Consider the following 6557-nt stretch of genomic DNA (forward strand, 5'->3'; position numbering starts at 1 on the left):
ACAGGTGTGAGGTGATACTTCATTGTTATTTTAATTTGCATCTCTCTGATGATTAGTGACTTTGAGCATTTTTTCATTGTCTTTAGGCCATCTGTATGTCCACTTCGGAGAAGTGTCTATTTGGGTCCTTTGCTCACTTTTTAATTGGATTGTTTGTCTTTCTTTTGTTAAGTTGTATGAGTTCCTTATATATTTCAGATATTAACTCTTTATCAGATGTATCATTGCCAAATATGTTCTCTCAAAAGTGGGCTCCCTTTTCATTTTGTTGATGGTTTCTTTTGCTGTGCAGAAGCTTTTTATTTTGATGTAGTCCCATTTGTTTATTTTCTCCTTAGTCTTCTTTGCCCTAGGAAATGTATTGCTAAACATATTGCTATGAGACATGTCAAAAATTTTTCTGCCTATGGTTTCTTCTAAGATTTTTATTTTAAGATTGATTCTAGAATATTTTAGAATGAATATAAGATTCTGTATGCCATTTTTAGACTTGATTTGTAATTCTCTGAGGTTCTTGAATTTTGGCTCTTTTAAAAATATATTTTGACTAAGTATGGTATTAAAGTTGATATCTTTAAACCTTGTTAATTAGATATGTGTATATGTTTGTGTGTCCTTTAATCACTTGAGGATATCTTTATTAATTTGAGAGAGAGATAGATAAAACCCGAAACTTAGGTATTTGCCCTGACCGGGAATTGAACTCCCATCTTTTGGTGTTTGGGCAATACTCCAACCAACTGAGCTGCCATGTCAGGGCTTTATGTATATATTACTTTTGTTTTTGGAGGTTTTAAGATAAGGGCACATTCTTTTTTAGGAGGGAAAATGAGATTGATGACTCACCGTTGTGTTTTGTACTTATGTGATTTTTAAAGTTTTTATACTATTTTGATTGATATTTGTCACATACTTAGTCTAGCATACCTAGTCTTTCACAGTCTTTAGTAAAAGAGTCTTTACTGTAGGAACCAGTCTATTATTTCAACTTAGACCCTGGATAATATCTTTAAAAATCCTATTTAATAATGAAGGAATATGCTAATTGACCATCATGCCTTCACAAAGATGGAGACACCCACAGCCAATAAGGAGGGAATATTCTAATTGACTGTCACACCCTCAAAGACAGCCAAATGACTGAACAGCAGGCTGTGTGGGGTGACCAGGCTGGCGGCAGGGGGGCATTTGGAGGCGACCAGGCCAGCAGGGGGGCAGTTGGGGGCGACCAGGCTGGCGGGAGGGGGGTGCAGTTAGGGGTGACTAGGCCGGTGGCGGGGGCAGTTAGGGGTGACTAGGCCGGTGGTGGGGGCAGTTAGGGGTGACTAGGCCGGTGGCGGGGGCAGTTAGGAGCGACTAGGCCAGTAGGTTGGGGGCTACCTGGCTGGCAGTGGGGGGCAGTTAGGAGAGACCAGGCTGGCAGGGGGGGGGGGCAGTTAGGGGCAACCAGGCAGGCAGGCAGGTGAGTGATAAGGAGCCAGCAGTCCAGGAGTGTGAGACAGATGTCCGACTGCCACTCTAGACTGGCTGTCAGACATCCTCCGAGGGGTCCCAGATTGGAGAGGGTGTAGGTGGGCTGAGGGACACCCCCCACCCCCTGTGCACAAATTTTGTGCACCAGGCCTCTAGTATAACATAAAAGACATGGATTAACCCAAAAGATATGTCTGTAAGGTAATGTAGGTGTGGGTTGGGTAGATGGGAATCTTTGCCCTCATGCGACCCAGATTTTAAACCATAGAAAGTTTAAAGGTGTTTTTGTTTGGTCTATACAGTTTTTGTTAGTGTTTTTTTTTCCCCTTCATTGTATTAATTTTTAGTTTCTTTCTCTTTTTTTTTTTTGACCTTGCAATACTCTGTTCTCAGGGAACCATGAATGTCTTATAGAGATATTGCTCTTCAAAATGCAGGCTTAAAGCATATAAGGCATCTAACTGGATGATGATGATGATATTAATATTTCCTGGATTGTAAGTCTTTTTAAGGCAGGGTCTACAGCAGGGGTGGGAAACATCCAGCCTGTGAAATCATTTGGTCTGGCATTAGGGGTGAGTTAAATGTTTGACCAAATAAAACAGGCTAATTTTTAAATTGATACTTTTGTATGGCCTGCGAATTCTACATAATAAAAGCCTAATATGCTAAGTGTCCGGTCGTCTGTTCAATCAATCAAAGTGTAATATGCTAATGATATGCTAAGGCCGCTCAACCGCTCGCTATGAAGTGCACTGACCACCAGGGGCGGATGCTCCGACTGGTAGGTTAGCTTGCTGGTGGGGTCCAGTCAATCGGGACTGAGCTAGACGGGCTGGATGTGCCCTGCAGCCCTCTTGCGGTCCCTCCCCGGCTGGGTAACCTCCCACGTCCCTCCCCGGCCCTGATTGTGTACCGGTGGGGTCCCTCGGCCTGGCCTGTGCCCTCGCAATCCGGGACCCCTTAGGAGATGTCAGAGAGCTGGTTTCTTTTTTTTAAATAAATCTTTATTGTTCAGATTATTACAGGTGTTCCTCTTTTTTTTCCCCCATAGCTCCCCTCCACCTGATTCCCCACCCCAGCCCATGCCCTTACCCCCCACCACTGTCTTCATCCATAGGTGTAAGATTTTTGTCCAATCTCTTCCCACACCCCTCACACCCCCTTCCCCCTGAGAATTGTCAGTCCACTCCCTTTCTGTATCCCTGATTCTATTATATTCACCAGTCCATTCTGTTCTTCAGATTTTTTATTCACTTGATTTTTAGATTCACTTGTTGGTAGGTATGTATTTGATGTCATTTTGTTGTTCATAATTTTTATCTTTACCTTTTTCTTCTTCTTCCTCTTCTTAAAGAATACCCTTCATCATTTCATGTAATCCTGGTTTGGTGGTGATGAATTCCTTTAGCTTTTTCTTGTCTGTGAAGCTCTTTATCTGACCTTCAACTCTGAATGATAGCTTTGCTGGGTAGAGTAATCTTGGTTGTAGGTTCTTGCTGTTCATCACTTTGAATATTTCTTGCCACTCCCTTCTGGCCTGCATAGTTTCTGTTGAGAAATCAGCTGACAGTCATATAGATACTCCCTTGTAGGTAACTAACTGTTTTTCTCTTGCTGCTTTCAAGATTCTCTCTTTGTCTTTTGCCCTTGGCATTTTAATTATGATGTGTCTTGGTGTGGTCCTCTTTGGATTCCTTTCATTTGGGGTTCTATGCGCTTCCTGGACTTGTAAGTCTTATTTCTTTCACCAGGTAGGGAAAGTTTTCTGTCATTATTTCTTCTAATAGGTTTTCAATATTTTGCTCTCTCTCTTCTTCTGGCATCCCAAAAATTCGGATGTTGGTATGCTTAAAGTTGTCCCAGAGGCTCCTTACACTATCTTCATATTTTTGGATGCTTTTTTCTTTTTGTTTTTCTGGTTGGGTGTTTTTTGTTTCCTCATATTTCAGATCTTTGGTTTGATTCTTGGGGTCCTTTGATCTACAGTTGAATTTCTGTATATTCTTTATTTCAGACAGTGTATGCTTGAATTTCTGACTGGTCCTTTTCCCTTTTTTTGGCATTCTCATTAAGGTCCTTGAAGGTCTCACTAAGCTCCTCGGAGGTCTCATCAAGTTTCTCAGCGTTTTTAGAAGATTCTTGAGTAACCTTATAAATGTGGTTCTGAACTCTATGTCGTCCAGTAGTTTGCTTTCCTCCATTTCTTTCATTCGTGACATGTTTCTTTGTCTCTGCATTTTGGCTGCTTCCCTGTGTTGATGGAGAAGCTTTGTGTGGTAGGTGACCTATAGGGGCCAGTAGCTCAGCCTCCCCAATCACCTGAGGTGGACGCTCTTAGTACACACCTTTGTGGGCTGAGTGCAAAGTCTTGGTGTAGTTAAGCCTTGATTGCTGTTGGTACACTGGGAGGAATTGACCTCCAGGCCAATTGGCTGTGAGGACCCGCTGTGTCTAAATGCAAGAACTGCTGCGCTGGAGACACGCTTATGGTGCAGGACTTGTTTCAGTGGGGCTTTGGTGCTCACTGAGTCTGCCTCTTGAATGTGTCACTTATGGATGTGAGGAGTTGAAATCTGGTGTCTCACACTGACCACTGGCTTCTGGATCTCCAATGGCGTGCAGGTCAGCTACTGTCTGAGGCCACCCAGCAGGAGCTACAGCGAGAACTACAGTTTTTCTCCTCTTTACTTGGGGTTTGGAGGTTTTGGAGCTGTCTGACCCGGGCTGCAAGTTTGCTAGGTTAAGCTGCAATAGGGCAGGTCATTCATATGCTAAAGCCGCTGCTTGGAGTTTGGGTGGGTTTGTAGGTTGTGCAGGGCTGCGTCTCAGGGTGTCACTAGGCTAGGGCGTGACAAATAGCGATGGCTGCCAGTAAGCCGGCTCTGTGTCTCCGACCGCGTCCCTGCGTCCCGCACCCCAGCGCAGTAAACAATTATTCCTGCGCGCAGCCCTGCAAGCAAGCCACCCTCACTTTCCGACCTGACGGCAGACAGTCCAGCTTCTCCCTGTAGGAGTTTGGGTCCCCCGCGTCTCCCCAGAAACTGGAGTTGGAGTAATCGGCAGCTTGTCTCCCTTCGGGTTGAAAAAAGCAGCGCTCCCAGTCGCCCGCCGCCAGCCCGATATGCATGCCTCCGTACTCAGCTTTTCAGCGCTTGTGCACGTCTCAGTGCTCTTTTCTCTTTCCTTCTAGTTGTAGAACTTCCACTCAGCCAGCTTTCCCGTGGTTCTGGGTGATAGACGTTTTGTCTTTTAGTTGTAGTTTTGAAATTGTTGTGCGAGGCAACAGTTTAGGTGCTTACCTATGCCGCCATCTTGGATCCTCTCCCAGAGAGCTGGTTTCTGCTTGATCCCACAGGCCAGGCCAACGGATCCCAATAGTGCACGAATTCGTGCACTGGGCCTCTAGTGATGTTATAAATATCCAAATGGCCCTTGGCAGAAAAAGGTTCTTCGTGGCTCAACTCTCTTTGTATTAAATGTTGGCAGGGATGCTAAATGCCACATGGTCTAGCAATACATCCTTTGCTTTACTCCCTGCAGCATGTCCGGCCCATGTTTGAATGCTTTTATTTTGGCAGGAAGCTGCCGTCTGTGGCAGCCCTTTCCAATATTGTACAGTCCTCTCTGCTTAGTAGAAAGTTATTGAGGCATACTCTGTCCCAGGTGCTCTCCATTTGTGGTTGTAGTTCTACCCCTTATGGTTAGCAGTATGACTGAAAATTCATTTAAATGACTGCACATGGGAAACATTCAGTAAATCTGTATAGAATTGAACTGAATTGTGAAATTTGACTCATTAAGTTTTGAATTAAGATGTGGAACTAAATATATCCTGGACTAAAGTATGAACATGATTTTCCACCAGATTAAGTTTTGGTCATTACATTTTTGTGCCTGTGAGTGTGAACATGTAAATGCCATTTATGTAGCTATGCAGTTGTAGTATGTACGTGCAGGTCTTTGGCTCTCAAATTTTAAAAATAGATTTTACATAAGAATATGCAGATTTCTGGCTTCTCTTATAAAATTGGAAACTGGCATAACTAGGCAAACTGGATTTCCTCCTAATAGTTTGCTAAAATTGAGTAGCCACTGCCATTTTCTGATGATACATGGACATTCTAATTAAGCACAGTCCATAGCACACCTTAGAGTGTTGTACTTTGCCTTTCCACTCATTTGACATTACTTGTTAGGGCCTTGTAGGCATTTGAGATGATCTTTTTGTGGCTATTCAAACTTAATGTGTCCATAACTGAGTTCTGATCTTACCCCTAAAATCTGCCCCATCTCAACCTTCCTCACTTCTCTGCTTTTCATTGCTCAGGCCAGAATTTTGATATTATCCTTGACTTATTCTGTTTATTTCAAAATCCATATCCAATCTGTCCGGAAATTCTATTGGATATACCTTCAAAATACCTCTCATATCAGAAACTACTTTCTAACTCCACCACAACATCCCCGGTCCATGCCACCATCATCTCTCACCTGAATTTTAGTCATAGTCTTCTAATTGATCTGTTTCCACCTTTACTACTGATTTCTCAGTACAATAGCCAGATGATTCTTTTAAAATGAAAGATCATATTATTCCTGTGCTCAAAATCTATAGTGGCTCTTCATTTGACTTTGAATAACAGCTGAAGTCTGTGTGATGTGGCAGCTTGTTACCTCACTGAATTCATCTTTTACTATTCTCCCCCTGGCTGTACCATACTGTTCCCCTTGCTATACTTTATATGTGCAATGCACACTTCCACTTTTGGGTCTTTTATTATCATTTTTCCATTTGTGTGGAATTCTTTTCCCAAGTAATGGCATGGCTAGGTTCCCTAATTCTTTACTCAAATGTTACTTTCTTAGTGAGGCCTGTACTGGTTATGCTTTTTAAAATTGCACCCTTTCTTTTCCTACCAACCTCCCCCCTCACCCTCTGTGTGCTATCCCTGTTCTTTTCCCCCCTACTATTTAACTGCTTTTAAAATATATTATTTATTGCTTTTATTATCATTTGTTTTTTCCACTGGAGTAGAAGTTATATAAGAGAGGAATTTTGGTCTTTTATTTACTGACATAGC

The sequence above is a fragment of the Plecotus auritus genome, assembly GCF_963455305.1.
Source record: "Plecotus auritus genome assembly, chromosome: 6".
In the NCBI taxonomy this organism is placed as follows: Eukaryota; Metazoa; Chordata; class Mammalia; order Chiroptera; family Vespertilionidae; genus Plecotus; species Plecotus auritus.